Here is a 12955-nt window from a genome sequence, read left to right on the forward strand (position 1 = left end):
GTTTTGAGACTATCTGTGGATTTGAAATAAGCTCTCCGTGGCCCCAAACTGAAAATCCAGGGCGGGTAGGACCAGTTGTGCGTGACTCTCTCCCTGAAGCTACCAGTCAAGCTTTTCTGCTGCACAAAGAACTGTTCCAGTGCGCAGCGACACATGACTTCAGCATTCTTCAAGCGGTTGTTCGAGCGCAGTGCCCTGCTGAATGTGCAGAAAAATCCCCGACTCGCCGTGTGTCTTCTTGCACTGCGTGTGCTTCTGCGGGGCGGCAAATCAGCCTCCAGCCGTGAACAAATGACTTCTTCCAGGATTGCTCTGGATAGTTCGCTGTCCACTGAGAAAGAAAAGCTTCTCAGAAGAATGGAACTTCTCCTAACAGGAGGCCCCTACTTTGCCTTTTACTCTGTCAAGCAAGGCTGTGCAGAAGGCCGAATAAATGCGGACCCGTTTGGGGATCCGCGACTCTGGCACATGAGCATCTGGGGCCCTGAGCCCACTTCCCCGACAGTACAGCCTCAGGAGCTTCTGATGGCGAAAGCCAGGCAGAGGCATAATTTAGAAGAGGAGATGGTTCAGAATTGGTTTCCGCTCCAGCTGTAGGAATTGTATGTGGAGAAAACTTCCTGGAGACCCCTTTGCTTTAAATACGTTAGTAAAATGGATACGGAATATTAATGTCCTTCGCAAGGCGTTGGGAAGTAACACTAAACGCCGTTCCCTTGCAACTGAAGGTGCCGTATACGTGTTTAGTTTGGAGAGGGATCCGTGCTTGCGTATGCACAGTTTTCCTCCCGCCATACCAACAAACTGGGGATTTTTCCAGCCCCCTTTCTTTAAACAACCACCAGAGAAAACATCACATCTGATACGTAAGCCAACGGTAACAGAGTGCTAAAGTGTGGACAGCATCAAATATTATGTTTGGAGTGAGGCTTCCTTCTGCACAGGCTGCCAGGCAGGCTCATTTTACTTTTATAAGAACACTTTACTTGACTACTATGGTATTTAGAATCCCTGGCCTGGAGTCCTCCCAGAGTCTGCCGTGAAATAGCTAAGGCTGTTTCCAAACACTCCTTTCTACTTTTGTTAACACTTTCCTCTCCTTTGAAGTCAGCTCGAAGGACTGCTTCAGGTTACCTCGCATGTTTTGATACCCAGTTCCAACATGTCAGGAGGACAACCCAGCGATAATGAAACCTGGAGCCACTGTCCAAACATCTGTGCTGTTCAGGCTTAAAAATTGTGGACCAAGATCAAATGCATACTTTTTTCATTAAAAAAATTTTTTTTAGTTTTATTTTTGAGAGAGAGAGAGAGACAGAGACAGCGAGAGAAAGCATGTGAGTGAGCTGGGGAGGGGCCGAGCAAGGTGTGGGGGGACAGAGAATCCGAAGAGGGCTCGATGCTGACAGCGGAGAGCCTGATGTGAGGCTCGAACTCATGAACCGTGAGATCATGAGCTGAGCTGAAGTCAGATGCTTAACCAACTGAGCCATCCAGGTGCCCCTCAAATGCACATTTTAATGCAAATCCGAAAGAAAGAACCTGTGTTCAGTTTTTCCTTTTCTAGCCCAGTTTTTAAATACCCAAATATAGAAGAACCTGTATGTTAGAGGCCAGGTGAGAATGGTTCCCACAGGGAACAAACAAGGCACAAAGCATCATGAGCTTTTTCTCTACTGCATATAAACTCGGTTCTTGAGATAGAGAATCTAATTATTCCTTAAACTGCCCTCCCATGTCCTAACTTACAGGATTTTGTTTCTTGTGCTGACAGTTAAGGTAACCTATGAAGGGGTAGCTGAATAAAGGGTGTGTTGTCTCTGCATAATGAGTCAAGGTGCCCACATCAAATTAAAGGCTGGATATAACTTGTAATTTTATTTTGGATTTTATTTTTGGTCGAGTAAATAATGACAGTTTGAGCGACATACATGTATACATACAGTAAAACCTGGGATTGCGAATAACTTGTTCTGTGAGTGTTCTGCAAGACGAGCAAATGTTTCTGATAAATTTTAACTTGATAAACGAGTGATGTCTTGCAATAAAATAGCACGTGATGCCACACATCACGTGATCACAACTGAGCCGATGGTTCTTCTCTCTCTCTCTCTCTCTCTCTCTCTCTCTCTCTCTCTCTCTCTCTCTCTCTCTCTCCCCCTGCGGGATTGTGGGTGATCTTCTCCCATACTCAGATGCTCGGTTGCAGGCCATGGTGTTTGGCAGAAATCGGTGATTTTTCAGAATTTTGGAAGGTGCCTACAACTGGCACTGGTGTATTTTTTGTTACTTCAAAGCACCTATGGACAGTCCTTTGCCTTTCCCTATAAGAGTAAGTTTAGGGATGCTTTGCTTCATTCTAGGTCACGGGATAGGTTCCTTGTTAAAGGTGCACCAAAAGAAAAAGATTCCATTGAGCCAACAGATAGAAGTGATTCCGTTAGTGATAGTGAATGTTGTCCTACACGATAACCCTCCTCTCTCCTGTCTCCCTCACACCAGCCACAAAGGGTTTCAAAGGTTAAGTGCAGGCTAATTTATTTTTCCTTTTATTTTGTATTTTCTTTATTATTTCTTTATGCATTTCTTTATTATTTTGTATTATAGTATTTGTATTTCTTTATTATTTTGTATTATTTTGTATTTTGTATAATCATTTTTACGTGAGTGTTTTTGGGTTGTGGAATGAATTATCTGAGTTTCCGTTATTTCTTATGGGGAAATTCGCTTTGATAGACAGGTGCTTTGGATTGCAAGCATGTTTCTGGAACGAATTACGCTCGCAAACCAAGGTTTTACTGTATACCGTTATTTTTTAATGGAGATATAATTCGTCTGCCACATGATTCACCCATTGGAAATGGGTTTTAGTATATTCCCAGAGTTGTGTAACCACCCCCGGAATCAATTTTAGAAACTTGTTGTCACTCCCAAAAGAGACTGCATACCATTAGCAGCCACCCCCCACTCCTCTCTTCCCACAGCCCCTGGAAACCGCGAATCTACTTTCTGTCACTGTGGATTTGCGTACTGTGGACATTTTATACCAGTGGTGTCACATAGTATGTGGCCCTTCCAGTCCGTTTTTGTCACTTAGCACGTTTTCAAGAGGGAGATATGTATACACACAGACACAAGAGCACCGTCTGACGGCTCCAGAAGGACCTGGGCGGTTCTTGCCATTCACCTTCTCCCCTTCTTTGGGGCGTTCACATCCCATCTGCACACGTTTGGGAAAGTGAGCGAGTCCTGCTGCGTCTCACGACAAATCTCCACTTGCCAGTGGTCGTCTCTGTGCCAAGTTCTTGTAATACCTCACACTCAACGTGTGCAACATGCACTCAGCATCTTCCCTCTACACTTTTCCTCCTCGTCACAGGATAAGGGAGAGACAGGCTGTCCTCTTAGTGCTCGAGGGGATGCTGAGTGCTCAGCAGCTCTTCCCTGGGTGGCCGGGACCGCACCAAGAAGTTCTGACTTCCTCGTCTGCAAGTCCCCCAGATGATTCTAATGTCTAGTTCTGGGATCTAACAGACTGCCGCAATGGCACGTGTCATAGACCAAGCAGGGGTTCTCACATCCGGAGACCTGGCTTCCAACCTCCGTCTACCGAAGGTCAGCTGCGGTACCTAGGGCACCTCAATGGTCTACCCTCGATTTCGCCATCTGTAACGTGGGCTAACTAAATACGCCTTCATCGAAATGTTCTGAGTGTTAATTAAATCAGAGATGAAGTACAAAGCAGAGGGCCTGGCACAGAGAAGTTCCTCAGAGAGTAGGGGGCGGAGAGGGTATACATGCCTTGTTCTCAATTGTCTTTGTCACATCGCTAATATGGCTGGGTGACAACCAAGAACCAGTGTGTTTGAGTCCTTTTGTGAAAGGAGAAACGACCTCGCTGGCTGAGGGGAGTCCGGACCTTACAGGAGCACAGCCAGACGTCAACATTTTGTGCTGTTTCAGTTTCTTTATTATTACAATTTTTAAAGTTTGGTTTTTTTTTTTTATTCTGAGGGAGGGGAGGGGCAGAGGTAGAGGAGAGAGAGAATCCCAAGCAGGCTCCACACTGTCAGCGCAGAGCCTGATGTGGGGCTCTGTCTCACAACTGTGAGATCACATGACCTGAGCCGAAATCAAGAGTTGTTTTGTTTTTTATTCATTATTAATTAATATGTTTATTTATTTTAGAGAGTGAGCAGGGAAGGAGCAGGGAGAGAAAGTGGGAGAGACAGGATCCGAAGCAGGCTCTGTGCTGACAGCAGACAGCCTGATGTGGGGCTTGAACTCATGAACCGTGAGATCGTGACCTGAGCCAAAATCAAGAGTCTTAACTGACTGAGCCACCCAGGCATCCCTGTTTTAGTTTCTTTAAATGGAGGAAGGGGTGAGGGCACCTGGGTGGCTCAGTCAGTTAAGTGTCTGACTTTGGCTCAGGTCACGATCTCATGGTTCGTGGGTTCAGGACTCACGTTGGGTTCTGTGCTGACAGCTCGGACCCTGGAGCCTGCTTTGGATTCTGTGTCTCCTTCTCTCTCTGCCCCTCCCCTGCTCGGGTTCTGTGTCTCTGTCTCAAAAATAAATAAAAACATTTAAAAATTAAAAAAAAAAAGATAATTACATGGAGGAAGGACTTGTGGTCAGAAGTTGGGAGAGCTCAATGTGCTATGTGACAGGAGGACGCTTCCACTGTGTCCACATGGGTTTAGGCTGTTCTTGACACTCTGTTCACACAGCCAGCTAAACACCGATCACAATGTTCCCCCCTCCCTAAAACTCTTTGGACAGATTAGACGGAGACATGTGGTAGCAGTGGGCTCTAGGATACTTTGCAGAGTCTCATCGACAATTCTTAACCGTGAGAAAGGCTTCCAGTGGGGTTAGCCGTGCACGCCTTCATTATCTCTCCTCTGCAGGAGGAGCAATGGATCGGGAAACATGCAGAAGAATCATATAGCTGGACTGCACGCATAATGCCCAGCAGTTCCTCCACACCCCTAGAGGGACTTTGGCTTCCCCAGAGAGCTGCTCGTTTTTCGGTAACAAAGGGACAGATGATCCCTTCTGAAAAGTTGGCCTCAGGATGGGAGGGAAGGGGCAGGTGAGAGATCTGGCAGGGCCGTGGTGTGCCCATCCCTATCGGAGGACAGGAACTAGCCCTCTGCCCGAGACCCGGCTCTCGAGTCTGTGAGGCCACAGGCCGGTCACTTCCTCGGCTCAGGATCGTGTATCAGAAACAGCAACGCGGCAGCTCAGAACTCTGACTTAGGGCAGGGATCTAAATATGGCAGGGCTCGAATTCTCTGTTTTGGGTATCAGCAAAGACTATCGGAAGTGTCAGCAGGCTGAGAATGCAGACCTCGTGGGGAGCTAACTTTGGACTTGGAACGGCAGTTCATTCAGGGCCCCAAATCCACCCTCTCTGCCAACGTGATTTATGATGCCAGCTCAGCCCACTGAAGCTCAAATGGTCAAGGAGTCATGTCCCTCAACTTACGTTCCAGTTGTGCTCCCTGCACCTCCAGACACCTCACGGGCAGCAAATCAGAAGGAGCACAGGATGCAGGGGTTCGCTTAGAAGAGGCCTAACGTAAAGCCAAGGCCCAAACCAGAAGAAAGCACTGAAAATCTGTGTGACTTTACCTTTTTCCTTTCTTTTTATCTGTGTCCACCTTCCTTGAGGGTTTGCATATTTAATCAGTGTTGGCTATTTTTTTTTTTGCCAATTCTTTTTTTTATTTAAAAAAAATTTTTTTTTTAACATTTATTTATTTTTGAGACAGAGAGAGACAGAGCATGAACGGGGGAGGGTCAAAGAGAGGGAGACACAGAATCTGAAACAGGCTCCAGGCTCTGAGCAGTCAGCACAGAGCCCGACGTGGGGCTCGAACCCACAGACAGTGAGATAGTGACCTGAGCCGAAGTCGGACGGTTAACCGACTGAGCCACCCAGGCGCCCCTTTTTTGCCAATTCTAACAGCAAAAAGTTGATCAGAATATCTGAAACCTGGGGGTGCCTGGGTGACTCAGCTGGTTAAGTGTCTGAGTCTTGATTTTGCTCCAGGTCATGATCTTACAGTCTGAGTTCGAAGCTCCTGTCACCTGCTTGGGATCCTCTCTCTCTCTTTCTCTCTCTCTTAATAAATAAACTTAAAAGACAGACAGAGAGAGAGAGAGAGAGAGAGAGAGAGAATGCGAAACCTGCTATCGTGTGACAGGGAGACAGAGGTTATTTAGATGAGGCTGAAGCAGGGTAAGACCTGCTTGCATCCAGGTGCCTTTGGATGGAACTATACCATGTTCATGTGGGCCCTGCAATTTTAGGGGGCTAGAAGGGAAGAAACTGCCAGGGTTTCTCATGGCATGGGGATGCTATCCGTCTTTTGAGGGATGTGATTCCCTAAGAAGGGAGTGTGTCACCCTCTAGGGAGGGCAGTGGCTCTGCAATGGGCCAGGTACACGGATGGGGGGGGGGGCAGGCAGGAGGTTGAGGAAAACTGGTGAACCTCCATATTCAGAAAAGAGACTCCAGAACAAACAAAAACCGGAGCGACGTTGCTTGGGAAGGAAACAGGACAGGAACACCTTCCATGCCAGGACAGGGGGATGTGGGAAGGAATGAGACAAGCCCAGCAGAGGTGAGGCCCAGCCCAGGGGCAGCACACTGGAGAGCAAGCTCCGGACGTAAAGCCCAGTGGGTCGGGGAGGCTGACGGGGGAACCAGACGGGACACAGGCTGTGGCTCCGGGGCCTGCTGGCTCATTGCCAGAGCCCTGCCCAGGCCTCAAGTGAAAACAGAATGATCTGGCAGGAGCGCAGGGCCACTGAGAGCCAGTCATGGTTATTAAACCTTTTTGGGTCACGGGTCCCTTTTAGGATTTGAGGAAAACTACAGAGCCACTCCCCTCGAAAGCGCACTTCAGCTTCACGTTATTCCCCCTTCACTTCCGGGGCTTCAGGGGTCCCTGCAGGCCAGGTCACACACTCGAGGTTATGACGTCCGGGCCCAAAGGATGCTCCCATGCACTGAGAGAAGAGGAGTGATAACAGGAAATACTTGAAGGATTGTTTAATCCTTTAAACCTCTGGCAAATTGAGTGGAATCAGATGAGACCTGCCCTGAAACTGGTCTGAATAATACATAAAATGCAGTAAAGATGAGCGAGGCATTAAGCTTTCGATGTGTGTGCAAGTCCGGTGGAATGACAGGGCCTGGGGGAGGGGGGCGGGGGAGAGGTCCCAGAAAAAATGAGGAAGAAAGAAAAACGGGGAAACCAAAGGTAGAGAGTGCGTGGCAAGGAAACTGTCCCCCTGTGTGCTGCTGGCCGGTGGCAGGAGAAGCTTGAGAACCATTGGGAACAGCTCTGGGTAATGGGGCTTTGCTCTCGGGGACCACACGTGGGTTCTGTCACTTGCGTTTCATACTAAATCACGACACGTGGTATTTCTTTAAAAAATATCACTATAGGTTTGTAACAGGGAGTCTGTACTTGTAATGATGACTTTTTTTTTTTTTTTTTAACAAGGCGGTTACTGAAGTGCATCTTGGAAGGTATGGGAGAGAAAGGGTTGCAAGTCTGTTTGCTATTAGTAAATTATGTGATGGGTTTGATTTGATTTTTTAAAAATGTTATTTACTTTGAGACAGAGAGAGCGTGTGCACATGCAGGAGAGCAGGGGATGGGCAGAGAGACAGAGGGAGAGAGAATCCCAAGCAGGCTTCGTGCTGTCATCAGCAAGGGGCCCAATGTGGGGCTTGATCTCATAAACCGTGAGATCATGGCCCGAGTGAGCCAAAATCAGGAGTCGGATGCTTAACCAACCGGGACACCCAGGGGCCCCTGATTTCTGAAAAGATGCATCTTGGGAGGTGTGGGAGAGAAGGAGTTGCACCTCCATTTGCTATCAGTAAATGATGTGTTAGGTTTAATTTGATGGTTTTATATTAAGACTAGAAGCATGTCTTTTTTGTACAGATGAATTTTCAGCAGTTGTAGGAAGGCTCAAATTCTGAAAACACAAAGGGGTTCTTGATTCTGTTTTTTAATGGCAATGTAGTTGACATACAATTAGCCTCAGGTATACAACATAGTGATTCAACACTACATACGTTAGGAAATGGTCACCACCATAAATCCACTACAGTCTGTCATTATACAGAGTTGTCACAGTATTATTAACTATATTCCCTATGCTGTTCAGTGTATCCTTGTGTCTTATTTATCAGTGGTCTTTGATTCTTTTTTTAAAATTTTTTAATGTTTATTTATTTTTGAGAGAGAGAGACAGAGTGTGAGCGGGCAAGAGGTAGAGAGTGGGAGACACAGAACCCAAAGCAGGCTTCAGGCTCTGAGCTGTCTGCACAGAGCATGATGTGGGGCTCAAACTCACTAACCGCGAGATCATAACCTGAGCTGAAGTCGGACACTTAAGTGACAGAGCCCCCTGGGTGATCTAGTGGTCTTTGATTCTCAAACACACCTTTGCTGGGAGACAGCCTAAAGCTGAGAGCAATTTTCATGGAGGACTATTTGGTCCATGGGTACAGAACACATATGGAAACAACAAGGTAGATTGTTCAAGGAAACTTAACTTCTTACAAAGAAAGGGATAGTTTAGCGTATTAGCAGACCATGACATGAATCTGAGTTCATTGCAAGCATATCTAACAGTAGCAGGATTTATAGAAATATGTTCATTGTCTAATGTTCCATAAGGATATGTGATACATCCAAAATAAGGAGCATAAAATTAAGAATCAGAAGACTTGGACTCAGGCAGATTCAGCAACTGTCAGGTATGTGGCCTCAGCAAATTATTTACCATTTCAGACACAGTCCAAGTATCCCTCCTATAAAATGAGACTTAAAAGTGCCTGCTCCCACCCTACCTGACAAGTACTATCAAATTTGAGGAATGAATGAACTATCATAAATTGAAGCATTTGAATCATACCATTATTATACAAAGCTAAAGAATGTTTTTAAAAACTTAAGCACGTTTAAAAAAATTTTTTTGAGCACCTACTTGGGACAAAGCACCGTTCTAGGTGCTGTGAATTACAGAGGCGAGTAAGCCCTTCAAAGAGCTTTGTTTGTGATTTTGAAAATTAAAATAATAAAGTTACGGGTCAGACTGAAGGCCGAGGATTCATATCGTGAAGATTTTTCAAATATTCAAAGTTGGAAGGACCTATATCCAAACAAACAGGAAAATAAGCAATTTTCTTTGGAGAGGTCCTTTTAAATAAAGTAAATATTTAAAAAATTCCAAATAAGTACAATGCAGTAGACACCCCTAAGAATCAATATTGGAAATCTGTCTTGAGCAATATGTAAGGCAAATAAATACATGGGAGTTGAATCATGTGATGTTTTTGTTGCTGTTGTTTTTAATCTCAAAAGGACTGCTGACCTCTGCCGACACGCCTGTATTTAGGAGAGGCACTTGCAGGAGCAATCAGGTTTTCTTTACAAGTAAACTTTGGTTTCTACAAGTAGAAGACAGTAGAATGAATAGAAGCCCTTATCTCCTTAGACTGTAATAAAATGTTAACACAAAGGGGAGGGATGTAACGCGGATACAGCTGGGAGAGGAGCATCAGGGGAAGAAGAAAGATTGCAACAAATTTCTGGAGGTCAAGGAGAGGCTGGCAAAGGGAACAGAGCCGACGATGGTTAATTTTATGTGTGAACAGGGCTGTGGCGCCCAGGTGTTTGGGCAAACGCTAGTCTCTATGCTGCCGTGAAGGTATTCTGTAGATGGGATTACTATTTCTTATCGTTTGACTTTAAGTAAAGGAGATTACCCTCCCTAATTCGAGGGGTGGTGTGTGTGCCTGGGCGTGTTAATCCAATCAGTTAAAAGCCTTAATAGCAAAATCTGAGGTCTCCCAGGGAAGGAATTCTGCCTCAAGACTGTAACATAGAAGTCCTGCCTGAGTCTCCAGCCTGCTGGCCGGCCCCGGGGATTTAGGACCCCGAGACTTGCAACATCAAGTCTTACCTGAATTTCGAGCCTGTCGGCCTGATCTACGGATTTTGGACTTTCCAGCCCCCACAGTCGTGCATGAGAGTCAGTGTCTCAAAATAAATCTATCTCCATCTCTGTCTCTTTCACTGTATCTGCATTTGTATCTGTAGCTAATTTTATATCTGTCATTTACATCTCTATCTCTTTGGTTCCTTCCTCTGGAGAAGAACCCTGGCTGATAGACAGTGAGAGGTAAGAGCCTAGAACATGTAGGAGAAAACTTTGGGAGAGTGGAAGGGTGGGAGGACATCAGAGCTGCCTGGCAGTGTCCCAGGAAAACCCCTGCCTCACCGGGCACCTGCAGCTGAGAACGGGACTCCAAAGGGGGTGAAAAGGAGAGCGGTTCACTGGGCCGGCGGAGACTCCTCGTGTTTCTCTCCCCCCCCCCCCCCACCCGCCTTAGGTCCGTGCCCGATGCTAGAAACCCCAATTTTTACTTTTACAAGTCAAACTGTACTATATGTAAGACATTAACATTAGGGGAAGCTGGGTGAGGGACATATACAGAAATTCTATTTTTTTGGTAACCTTTCTGTAAATCTAAAATGAGTTCAAAATAAACCGTTAAAAAAAAAAACTGGCAAGAACTAGAAGGGCTAGAATATGTGCCAACATACTGTGCAGTAAAACCTTCTCCTCGGGCATTTTAAGCACCATTCCCTCCTCCCACCCCTGCCGCCAAACTCCTAACTAAAAGTCTAGCGCCTTCTTTTTCGTTTTTAAAATTTTTTATCTTTAAAATTTTTTTAACATTTGAGAGAGAGAGAGAGAGAAAAAAACGAGAGCATGAGTGGGGGAGGGGCAGAGAGAGAAGGAGACACAGAATCCAAAGCAGGCTCCAGGCTCTGAGCTGTCAGCACAGAGCCCGACGCGGGGCCTGAACTCACGAACCGCGAGATCATAACCTGAGCTGAAGTCGGACGCTTAACCGACTGAGCCACCCGCACGCGCCCAAATCTAGCCCCTTCTCAGTGTTGTTTCCATTTTGGGCGGGGGGGCGGGGGGAGTACCATGGCTTTTCAATATAATCATTTCTCCGTGCTACTTTATTTCTTTAACTGATACTTGTATCATTTTCACAAAAACTTAAAAGGAGAAAACAGAAAAGTTGGTTTACTTAGACATGAAGGAGATTGTACACACTTCACTGATGAAGAAAAAAGCCTATAATACTAGGACTAGAGGGGAACAATTTCAAATGCAGACGTAGAGGCTCAAGTAGCAAGACCATTTGGAAGTTTCTGAATTGACTTCTTTGTCAGAAAGCAAAGGAATTTTTAATGGCAATTTAGCAACCCCTTCCCCTCCCCCAGATGCTATGGATCTTGCCAGGATACAAATGCCAGATCCCTGTAAATTTAAGTGTAGAAATGCAGCAAACATTTCAATGGGTTGGGACACGGACCCAACTCGACCCCTTCCCTTGGCTCATCTTGACCCCTTCCCTCGGCTGAGGGGTGAGATCTGTGCAGTATTCAGAGCTACTATGGTCCAGCAAACAATGCGTTGTGATATACGTAAAGGAAAGAAGCCTTTTACTGCTAGCACCGATATGAATACGTGAATCACGATCCGTACAGCACATCACTGATACTTGTGAACAGCTTCCTCTTCCATCATGCTCTGATCCTTAGTGTCTCCTGCAATAATATCAACTTACCCTAGGAATAAGAATGAAATTTAGCAGCATGATGGCGTCTTCTATTACAGCATTTTCTGGTCCCTAGTTTCATGATCGCTGTATTCTTTCCCTTGGCAAATGTACTCCATGGCCTGCTAAAACATCTCGCATTGTGAACTCGCCATATGCCTAGCAAGCAAGAGTGCCCCCACAACTCTCCCTGCACTTGGTGCCTCTCGGAATCCACAGATGGGGACTGCCAACTGGGCCTTCTTCAGGCCATGTGCAATATACCAAGGTGAACAAGTCATCTGGCTGCAAATGCTGGCAGCTCTGGGGGAAACAATTCACTGGACACTAGGAGGGAAAGCCATCCCGTGGGTTTAGTTAATGCCCAACAGTCACAAAAGGGCTGGATGCCCCAGGGAATATGGTACAATCAAAACCTGTGACTGTCTCCCCGCCCCCACCCCCACCCAGCCCATCTTTTCCTCTGCTCTCACATTCTGGTAACTTGGCTCTAAAAAGTGCACCCGCAGGCCCATCTGTAGCTGGAAACAAAACAAACCTCTTCCTCTCCATACCACAGGTATCCTATTTATTGATCTTCACCATTCTGTCCAAACTGGGGTCCATAAGAAGAACGTCAAATCAGCCCGACGGAACACAAGACCTGTCTGACAATGCTGTAGAGCCTTTCCCAGTACCTCTGAGGAGGACACATGCTCGGGGAAGTAAGAACAGGTGCTTGCAACTCTGTGGCTGATAGGTGGGTACTGAATGGACATTTCCATTTGCTTCCATGAAGCAAAATCAGACAGAAAATGATCATTTTCCATTTACTACCCCCCCACCCCCACCCCGCCCCTCTTTCTGTTTTGTTAGAGTGGAGTTGAGGGTAAAGTACAAAAGCCCCACGGAGTCGAGTGCCCTTGGCTGAATGTTCTCCTTGGTCAGGATCACTCCATGAATTCCTACTCGAACACAGCAAGTAACCAGTTCCTGGAGGGTTACTGGCTGGATTTGCGGGTCACAGTGCCTGTATGGTTACCACAGAACTCTGAAGGTTACCAAAGGGCATCAGACATTCCACAAGTCACTGATTTTTTTTTTTCCTTCCTGTTTGGGATACCTCCGCCGATTCTAAAGCCAGCTACCGTGACCCATAATAGGCCACAGGAGGACCCGGCCTCCAACGCAAATAGCCTTTGAACTGATTTTCCTGTTGAGCATAAAGGTGCTGACCATAGCCAAGGCCAGAAAGCACTCAGACATATTTCCCCTGCTTTAGGGCTGAGGCTCTGA

At 46.3% G+C, this 12955-nt stretch overlaps 1 protein-coding gene and 1 long non-coding RNA gene across 5 annotated transcripts in view; one reads left to right on the top strand and one right to left on the bottom strand.

The window, feature by feature from the left end:
- The window catches only part of MARCHF3 (membrane associated ring-CH-type finger 3), a 147529-nt gene that overhangs the window by 104236 nt on the left and 30338 nt on the right, over positions 1–12955 (bottom strand). The gene's annotated exons all lie outside the window — the stretch shown is intronic.
- LOC102950014 overlaps positions 1–12955 on the top strand; it is a 120512-nt gene that overhangs the window by 94189 nt on the left and 13368 nt on the right. For all 4 annotated transcript variants that reach the window (XR_006216527.1, XR_006216526.1, XR_006216529.1 and 1 more), the window contains one exon: positions 12240–12419. This is a non-coding gene — a long non-coding RNA (uncharacterized LOC102950014). The remainder of the gene's footprint in view (positions 1–12239; positions 12420–12955) is intronic.

This window comes from Panthera tigris, chromosome A1, assembly GCF_018350195.1.
Source record: "Panthera tigris isolate Pti1 chromosome A1, P.tigris_Pti1_mat1.1, whole genome shotgun sequence".
Classification (NCBI taxonomy): domain Eukaryota; kingdom Metazoa; phylum Chordata; class Mammalia; order Carnivora; family Felidae; genus Panthera; species Panthera tigris.